Here is a 10508-nt window from a genome sequence, read left to right as displayed (position 1 = left end):
CACTGCTATATCCTCAGCTCCCAGAAAAGTGCTCGGCACATAGGACACCTCAATAATTAGTATGTGTCCAGGGGTCCCAAGTCCACCTCCAGGTTCAGGGATTTGCCAGGGGGACTCACAGGACTCAACATAGAATCATACCCATGGCTAAGATTTATTACAGCAGGAGAATGCCAGGCACAAGCAGCAAAGGGAAAACACGCATGGGGCGAAGTCCAGGGAAGTCAGACACAAGCTTCCAAGGATCCTTTCCCACCAGAATCACACAGGACACACTTAATTCTTCCAGCAATAAGTTGTGACCTCAGGTCTGAAGTGTTGTTTACCAGGGAAGCTCATTAGAGGCTTAGGATCTATGGTTTTTATTGGGGGCGGGTCACTAGGCACTGCTGCCTGGCACATACCCAAATTCCAGACCCCCAAACAAGGAAAGAGGTTGTTTGGCAGAAACCATATTGTTTGTACAGTTTAGGCACAGTGAGTCCTTCTTATCCGTTCTGGGAATGGTGGAAACCCTCCCCAAATCCAAATTCCTGCACACCAGCCAAGGGCCAACCTCGCAAGCAGGGCTTTCTAAAGATAGCAATCTCAGGCCTGCCGTGTTAACTCTGCACAGTGCGTTAAAAGAATTTGTTACTTTTCAGTTGACAAAAATAAAGCATTTTAGAGAACGAGAGCAAGATAAGGTCAATTAAAGAAAATCTCTCATTTTTTTTTGCACCTTGGAATCATGGTGATACATTTTGATCTTACTTATGCACACACAAACACTGTTTGCATATTTTTAAAGTAGCTTGGCCTGGTAAGAAGATGTGGATAGAACTTCACACATTGCTTGGACTCTGTACATTTTAGGATCTATTTCTAAAGGAAATGAGAAGAAGCAAAATCTAGATGGAATAAGTGTCTACCAGAGAGAGTGGAACCTGTGACTGCCTTTATTATTTTTTATTTGAACATATATTTTTAGTTAGAATGCAGGATTAATGGCATGATAATAAACTGTCACTCACAGGTCTGTCCTGAGAAGCACATAATCTTCAAAACATGTTGTTTTTCACGAGTAATTTACACATAGCAGTATTACTATTTAGTACTAGCGTCAAAGACGACATTTAGATTCTCCTGCTTCGGGCATTTAGTAACATCAAAATGATTTATAGTCAGACAGAGGAAAGCAATTCTAAAGCAGTTTCTTTTTCTTCCCTGCCAGTTCCTTTGCAGTAAGATCCATCTTCTTACATGAGGAATCATTAATAGAGAGAGCTTCAACAAATGTCCAGGTCTTATTCTTGAATACAACAGAGAATGAGTAGAACGATGACTGGGAATACCACAGGAGTCACTATCAGAGATAACCCCAGTGGACACAGACTCTCCCTATGGGATTCCAAGCCGGATGTTTCTGAGGTGGTTGGAGACGGCTCTTGCAGTGGACATTGCCCTGGATGGTTTTCAAGCCTTGATGACAGCAGCACCATGTTGCTGCACAGTGGTGAATTCTCCCTGGGGCCAGCTGTCACGTTTCAGAGCTTCATAAACAACTTCTTTTCCTTGCAACTTCACCTTGGCTTGGTTGACATCTGGATACTGTGTCAAGGAATGGTTTCCCCAGATGTGTAACATTCTTTGCACTGTCGGCAGTCACACGAGGTTTAAGAGTAATTTGAGCTCGAGTTTGGTTGTGATCCAAACAAGTCAAGCAACTGAAGTTCTCCTTGAAGCTGGATGGAGCCAACTTGGAGGCAGTCAGGCAGTTGATACTGGCTGGGTTTCCCATAGCAATAACCTTAATGAACTTCTTGTCATATTTCCCCTGCCATTTGAAGATTTTTACATTTTCAGTAAATATTTCCTCTCTACACCTTTCCTTCTTGGCACAGAGTCCAAGAGAATGGCCACATCCAGGTCTTTGAAGGCAACTTCTTTATTTGTTTGGATGACATCTTTCCCGAGGGGAAGGGCACAGTCTTGCTGTTCCATTAGGACACTGTTCAGGACAACAAGCACAGGGGTGATATCCAATGGCACAAGAATGATAGGCTAATCTTTACCAAAGACAGATGCATTTATAATACTGTTTAGCAGTGAATATATGATTTGACCAGCTGCCCTAGTCGCAAGGACTGGGATTGGTTCAGAAAACGGGGAACTGTGTGACAATTTTAGCACTTGCAAAGTGAGCCTCAGGGAGTCGGGTTACCTCTACTGCACAACTGACTTGTGACCGCCTTTAGCACCATATATTTATATTTCGTTTTGGTTTGGCTTTTTGAATACCCAGTGCTCAGAAAAGTAGCTGGCACATACAAAAAGCTGCAAAAATATTTGTACAGCAGGTAAATGATACACTATAAATAATAAAAATGATTCCATTTCATAGGCACATGAGTAAATTCAACTTATATCAAAAACAAATGTGACTTGTGGCAGATGCTGAATATAACTTGAAGATTGGTATTAGAGTTACTGTGATACAACGGGTTAGAATCTTTTTATCATACCATACTTAGGTATGTTGAAATGGTAAGTAAATAGTTGGCATTGCTGCTTTTGTTTGGTTAAACTAAAACAAGAGAGGGAAAACATGCACGCAAACACACACACACACACACCCCTGAAAAACGTCTGGTGTTGTGTGGAATTGGGGAAGGAGAATCCCTAGTTCTCTGAATCTAGACTTGCTTAGAGCAGTCTTCTTCAATACGAGACTGTCATCATAATATTGAGACTGTAGGGAAACTTCTCAGGACAGAAGTTCCCAGAAAACTTAAGTCAAAATCATTTTTCAAGTTTAGGACCAGTAAAAGAAAATCCGGCTTGTGGCTAGGCGCAGTGGCTCACGACTGTAATCCTAACACTTTGGGAGGCCAAAGCAGGTGGATCACCTGAGGTTGGGAGTTCGAGACCAACCTGGCCAACATGGAGAAACCCCGTGTCTACTAAAAAGAATACAAAATTATCCGGGCTTGATGGCGCATGCCTCTCCAACTACTCAGGAGTCTGAGGCAGGAGAATTGCCTGAACCCGTGAGGTGGAGGTTGCAGTGAGCCGAGATCTTGCCATTGCACTCCAGACTGGGCAACAAGAGCGAAATTCTGTCTCAAAAAAAAAAAAAAAAAGAGCTGGTTTACTGAAGTCTGAAATGAGACAGGTAGGAGAGACTTAAGTATTTTAAGTCTTGATTTGAATATATCTTGTGGTTTTAGAACTTTTTCCCATTAAAACTTTTTTTTATAAATATTATATATTTTGCCTTGTATTTTTAAAGCATTATTGAGGTGGAATATGGTACTTTAACTTGTGATGATAATTAGCATGGCCTTTATATATACACAAATATATTTGCATATGTGCATAAACATACATGTGTATACTTTCATCTCCCATTACTGGTTAAAAATGGTTACTTTCTACCAGCTTAGGTAAAATACAAAATTTATTTGTAAATTGTGGAGAGACTAAAACAACCCACTTTAGAGGGGTGACGTTAACCCATTCTCATGCAGGCAAACTCAACTCTGCTTCACACTTGTGGCCTCGTGGCTGACACAATCTTTAACAACATTTTAATGTTCAAGAATAAAAGGAAGAAGAAGAAACAGTCTTGTGAAAGACACCAGTAATGTGATGAAACACTTAAGAGTTCTGCTTTTCTGTGTAAGTCACTATCCCTCTAAAATATTCCTGTGGAGCTTCTCCTAGGCAAATATTGACTCAACACATAAAGGGACCTCAAGCATGTTTCTAGATATAGGATTTGAAAATGAATGCTAAACAATTTTTCTGGCCTATAGTACGATGAGATATTCCTAGAGTTTTAGACATGAGTGAGTTCTTAAGAGACCCAGATGTAATTTTTCACTGTGCAGACTGGGAAAGTAGGCCCAGAGATTTTAAGGCATTTGCCTAAGATTACACAACAAGTTCTGGGCCAGTGGAAGAACCCATATCTACTACTCCTAGAATTCTCTTCAGGTTATCCTACTGCTTCCTTCAATCTCCAGAGAAGGGATTCAGGCATTAAGCACCCACTATATATATATAATATATATAATATATTATGTGTATATAATTTATATATATATAGATAGATAGATATTAATACAGCAGGCGTGTCCAGGGTTTTTGCTTCCCCAGTCCACACTGGACAACGAATTGTCTTGGGCCACACGTAAAATACAGCAACACTAACGATAGCTGATGAGCTAAAAAAAAAAAAAAATTGCAAAAAACATATCATAATGTTTTAAGAAAGTTTACAAATTTGTGTTTGGCCACATTCAAAACCATCCTTAGCAGCATGTGGCCTGTGGGCCATGAATTGGACAAGCTTGATATTCAATAATCTAGAAGCTTCTAAATTAATACAGGTTTGATCAGGAAGTGATTTGATGCCTCTTAGGCTGAAGTGGGTGAGTCTTGGCTGTATGATGCCATTTTTAGGTTGTACTCAAGAACGAAAAGCTGGGGAGAGTATACCCTCATTTGGTTTTGCCATGAAACCCAGTAATCGTGGAATGTCCATTGAAACTCTGGAAACTTTGGATATTAACTCTGTGAGAATCCTAGCACTTTTGGGGTGTTTTTTTCTCAAATAACGCTGCTTTGTAACAAGCCTGCCTGCCTTTGGTCTGCAGACTACCCTGAGCCAGCTGGTGAGCCTAAAATATCATGCTGGCCCATCCAACTCAAATTTAGGGCAGCAGTTTGAATTTAGTTGCAAGTAATACATTAAAACCTGAAGAATGTTTTTGGTGTATAGCTATATATTTTGAAAAAACTGGAGGATTGCTTGTGCTTGGGGATTCTCAATGACATGTGACTCCAAAAACAGAGAGAACATGGTGGCCGTCTCTCCAGGGCTGACTGAGGGGACAACCCAGTTGGAGTTGCTGCTGAGAGGTACCCGCCCAGATTTGTGGTAGTGCAGCTTGTCCCCTAGATCTGCCTGCAGGTTTTGTGGATGTGCCCGCATCCTCTCCCATGCTCAGCACTCCTCCGGGAGCAGTGAAACCCAGAATCTCTAGTCATTTTTTGCTAGCAGTCTAATGGAAGGTGGCATTTAAGTTTACTGTGTTTCACTCGTACCTCATGAGTACCAGCCCACTCCAAGCATAACCTTAGCAGCATAGCAGAAGGTATACCTACTCCTGGCTCTACCCCCAAAATGAGAAAATCCGTCTTTAATTAAACAGGTACAGTCTAAGTGGTTCATAAATAAACCTCTGGCATCATGTTGGGATCAACCCCCTGTTCCTGCCCTCACTCCTCCTACCTGCACCATATCAGGCTGGTACTTTCCCAACAAATGATTGCCGTAATACAATACTTCATTAATCCGATGTTCTTAACCAGAGGAAGCAGTAAGACAGAAATTAGCATGAAGAGTCTTGTTTCTTTAGGGAGCATGATAACTAACCAGTTTTCAGGACACAATAAGAGTATGTTCTTATTGAGTTTTCTTACCAGGACTCAAAGAAGTCTACAAAATTCTATCATTGTTGCTGCCCCCCACCACACCGTCCCCCTTGCTGCCCTGCATTACCAAATATTCTAATTAATTTAAGGAAATTAATGTCTACAGATGCTAGAATTAACAGTGGCCAGAATGAAGGGAAAAATCTCTTGTTAGCTCCTATTGTGTCAATCACTGTTATTAATTTAGCAGTAATAAAACTCAGCCCCAGTTGGAGAACCGTGACCCTCACCATCTGGTATGGTAATTCACAAAACTTCTAGCTGGGACGCTCCCAGCATCCAGGGGTTGAAATAGGATCACGCTGGGATCAGATCCCTTGGCCCGCGCTCCAGAGACCCAGGGCCAAAAGCGAAGGAAAACACCGAACATCAGAATGATGCCATCCCCTGGGTAGCAAGTAGTTTATCATGTGCTTTCCCAGACATCTGGCAGAGCATCTGTGGGGTGGAGGTCAGTGGAACCATGGACCATCAAGTCCGTTATTTTCCATTTACAAAACAGAAAAGAAAAATGGAAATGACCATGCAGTATGCTTCTGTGATCCGGATACTTGTACCACAAGTACTATTTGGCATTTTATGGCGGCCAAAGAAAGATAATCTGCCACTCATTCAGTCCCACAGTAGAAAGCATTCTCTTGGTGAATAAAATAAATGGAAAGAATTCGTCCTTATATATCACACGTTAGGTTGAAGTCAATGATGAATTAACAAAGCTAAAACTCATAGCTTCCCCCTCATTAGCTACCACTTAACGATCTATCTATATGTATTTGTTACAACAAGTATATACGTTTTGGTAAACTTCTCAGTGCCTAGGTTTTATTTATTTATTTATTTATTTATTTATTTATTTATTTATTATTTGAGATGGAGTCTTACTCTGTCACCCAGGCTGGAATGCAGTGGTGCCATCTTGGCTCACTGCAACCTCTGCCTCCCGGATTCAAGTGATTCTCCTGCCTCAGCCTCCTTGTGTAGCTGGGATTACAGGCACACACCACTATGCCCTGCTAATTTTTGTATTTTTAGTAGAGACGGGGTTTCACCATGTTAGCCAGGCTGGTCTCGAACTCCTGACCTCAAGTGATCCACCTGGCTCAGTCTCCCAAAGTGCTGAGATTATAGGTGTGAGCCACCGCACCTGGTCGTGCCTAAGTTCTAAATGTTTATTTAAAGATTTTTATATTCTCTACATGCTAAATTTTAGACAATTCCACCTTAGGATAAAACCGTAAATTTCAGTAATATATCAGACCAAACAAGGAAACAACTCAGTTTAAAGACAACAGTTCCAGTCTTTTACTTTCAAATAATATTTTTTAAAGGGGAAATATTTTGTGCTTCTAGATGTTTTATTATTTGTTCTTATAAAAATCATAGTTTCATTTTCTTATAAATTTTATCATACAAAAACAATAACAGCAAGAATAGACTAGCTTCCTGTATAACTAAAATAACATGGATTTCATATTCCTCCTTTGGGCATTTCATTTTGGCATAAAAATAGAATATATCTAACAATCTAAAGTAAGTTAAAATTGCTATATTTTCCATTGATATAATTTCTTTGTGCTTGGAATCCATGTTGGTACCCGCATTTTAAGATAATAGCCTTATTACTGTTATCTTAAAGATCTCTGAGTGGTAGAGAAAACTAAATAAGATAATCCTTTGAATAAGCTAAGTATAGCAACATCCAAACTCAACTTTTAACTCTTATAGTTGTAGTTAACAAGTCTCAACAAAACCTTTGGCTCTCTTGTTCCCCCATGCTATATCTACGGCAAGCAAGACCTTTAACCTACCAGACTTTACACACCTGTTGGTCTTTTGTTGGTCTTTGAGTCTGACCTTAGAAGAGAGCTTGACCTGCAGCTGTGCTGCCTGGCAGATTTAATCCTCTGCAGGCTGACTTCATTCTTGTGCTTTACATCAGATGTTGTCTAACTGGGTTCAACGATTAGAGAAAGTGCATTGTTTATGTCTTCATTTGGTCCGAATGTTTTGGTGTGAATGTGGCCCCTCTTGAGGGCTCTGAACAATTTAAAAGAGCCCAGTAAGATACAAATAGGAAATGTAAGTGCATTGCTGTTTCCAGAAAAACCTGTGCTTTATCACCTTTTATTCTCACTTGATAATTACAAAGAAAGGCTGAGTAAAGCAGTAATAGTTCAACAAGTCAGTAACGCACACACCATGGCCTACTTCCCTTTGATTATCTGTAAAAAAGCATCATGTTAACAACAATGAAAATGGGTATCTAAGATGAATTTGGGAAGGTGAGCCCCCTTATTTTCATATCTTTTAAGACAACTTGTCAGTGAGGGTAATTGCCACAGGCTTTGCGGTCATTGCTGATCCTGGCAAAATTTAAACAGCTGCTGGAAGCACCTGTTCTTTATCCCAGGCCCTCACAAATGCTCGCAATTTTGCTCACAATTCAGAATAAAAAAACTTTATTAAAGCAATTTGATTACTTTTAAATGGTGTTTTATTCATGCATGCAAATAATTTTTTAAGTTTCATGTCATGTATGTCTTTCTTTCCACATAGGCAAGCCTAATGACCACAAAGAAAATATAGGAATTGAAGTGTGGCAATGTGTACTAACCTTGGAGTGCTGATGAACACCACCAACTCTTACCCATTCTGACCTCAGGCTGATTATTAATGCAGATAGTTAAGCAGGTTTCAAGAAAGATCCCATATGATTGAGTCCTAGAACTTCTTGCTAGCTGCATGGGGCAATGTTGGAAGTAGACAGTATATTTCTTGGAGAAAAATTTCTATGTCCCTGCCATTATCCCTCAGTGCAGGAGGTGAGACAGAGCACAAAGGGAAGAAGATATGAAGACAGCCGTGGACAACACTAGGTTCCTCTCTGAAACTTGTCAAGGAAAAAAGAGGGAAGTGAGCTTTCATCCAAGATGCTTCCGGGCACTGCTCTGGTTTCAACGGATAAGTGGCCCAAGTGATGCTTAGTGCAGGTTAACTGACCTTAGATTCTCTCGGAAATGCTTTCTTGTCCCTGCTACACCTTTGCCAAGGCAATGGGTGAAAGGGATTCCAGGGCACCGTGGAAATCAAACACCACAAAGAGAAAGAATGGCTGCTTCTTTGCTGTCCTTTGTGTTATGGTTTGAATGATGGTCCCCAAAGATATGTTGAAGTCCTAACTCCCAGACCCATGAGTGTGACCTTATTTGGAAAGTCTTTGCAGATGTAATCAGGTTAAGATGAGTTCATGTATTAGTCCATTCTCATGCTGCTAACAAAGGCATACCCCAGACTGGGTAATTTATCAAGGAAAGAGGTTTAATTGACTCACAGTTCTGCATGGCTGGGGAAGCCTCAGGAAACTTACAATCACAGCAGAAGGGGAAGCAAACATGTCCCTCTTCACATGACAGCAGCAAGGAGAAGTGCAGAACGAAGTTGGGGAAAGCTCCAACTAAAACCATTAGACCTCATGAGAACTCACTCACTATCATGAGAACAGCATGGAGGTAGCTGCCCCCATGATTCAATCACCTCCCACTGGGCCCCTCCTGCAACATGTGGGGATTATGGGAATTACAGTTCAACATGAGATTTGGGTGGGGACACAGCCAAACCATATCCGTTCACAACAGATTAGAATATGAGATTGAAATCAATGACAGATGTTCTTAAAAGAGAGAACACAGACACAGTCATGCACAAGGAAGAAGAGCATGTGAAGACAGATGCAGAGATTGGGGTGATGCAGCTCATACCTACCAAGGAATGCCATGGACTGCCAACAACCCCCAGAAGGTGGGTGAGAAGGAAGCAGATTCTCCCTCAGAATCTCTAGTAGGAACCAACCCTGCCAATAGCTTCATTTCAGACTTCTTGCCCCCAGGACTGTGAGAGACTGTTTCTGTTGTTTTAAGCCATGCAGCGTGTAGTGCTTTGCTATTGCATCCCCAGCAAATGGATACACCCTGCCATACAGCAAGGCAGTAACCATGCTCTGCTTCCTCCTTGTCCTTCCCAGAATAGAGACTGGGAGACAGTGGACAATGGTAGATCCCTATGATGCTTACTGATTGAAGAGTGGAGTTTGACCTCTAAAGTCTCTCTCTGATGGACACAAACCACTGCCACAATAGTAGACCCACCATTCCTTGAGTGTGTGCTACATGCCAGGCTTTGGTGTCACATGTGACTGAAGACAACAACCCTATGGGGTTGCCCAAATCTCACAGAAGAGGAAGCCCAGGCTCAGATTCGGTCACTTGCCCAGGTCACAGAGCTAGAAGATGGAGAAGCTCAGATAGGGATTCTAACTCCACACCTCCACAAAAGACTACTGTCTTCTTCTTTCTCCTCCTTTTTTTTTTTTTTTTTTTTTTTTTTTTTTTTTTTTTTTTTGAGACAAGGTCTGGCTCTCTCACCCAGGCTGGAGTGCAATGACACAATCCTGGTTCACTGCAACCTCTGCCTCCTGGGCTTAAGCCATCCTCCCACATCAGCCTCCTGAGTTGCTGGGATTTCAAGCATACACCACCATGCCTGGCTAATTGTTTTGTATTTTTTTTAGAGACAGGGTTTCACTTTTTTGCTCAGGCTGGTCTCGAACTCCTGAGCTCAAGTGATGCATCCACCTCGGCCTCCCAAAATGCTGGGATTACAGGCATGAGCCACTGTGCCAGGTCCAAAACTACTGTCTTCTTAGCAATTGTATTAAAATATTTGATGCCTTGTCACATAGTGGCACAAGGAGTTGTTTTCTGAAGAGGGTGGCAACCTTTTCCTTAAGTGTCTGGAATTTAACCCAATGATCCTTTAAAATGTTTGCCTCAATTCCATTTTTAGGGTATTGCAGAGAAAATGGAAAGGTAGTAAAGGAAACTAATTGTTGAATTGGGAAAAGCACTAAAGAGGACTCAGAGAGTGGTGGTGACATTTTTACATTTCTTTATTTGGGTGACATTTTAAATCGCATTCATTACATTTTCTGTGAAATGTGAATGATTTAGCTGTAGCACTTAAAACTAATG

General features: G+C 41.1%; 1 pseudogene; it reads right to left on the bottom strand.

Annotated features, from left to right (window-relative positions):
- Positions 1-1183: 1183 nt before the first annotated feature.
- LOC103222126 (malate dehydrogenase, cytoplasmic-like) overlaps positions 1184-10508 on the bottom strand; it is a 66989-nt pseudogene continuing 57664 nt past the window's right edge.

Source organism: Chlorocebus sabaeus, chromosome 17 (assembly GCF_047675955.1).
Source record: "Chlorocebus sabaeus isolate Y175 chromosome 17, mChlSab1.0.hap1, whole genome shotgun sequence".
NCBI lineage: Eukaryota > Metazoa > Chordata > Mammalia > Primates > Cercopithecidae > Chlorocebus > Chlorocebus sabaeus.
The sequence above is the reverse complement of the archived record's forward strand: the minus strand, read 5'-3'. Positions and strand labels throughout refer to the sequence as shown.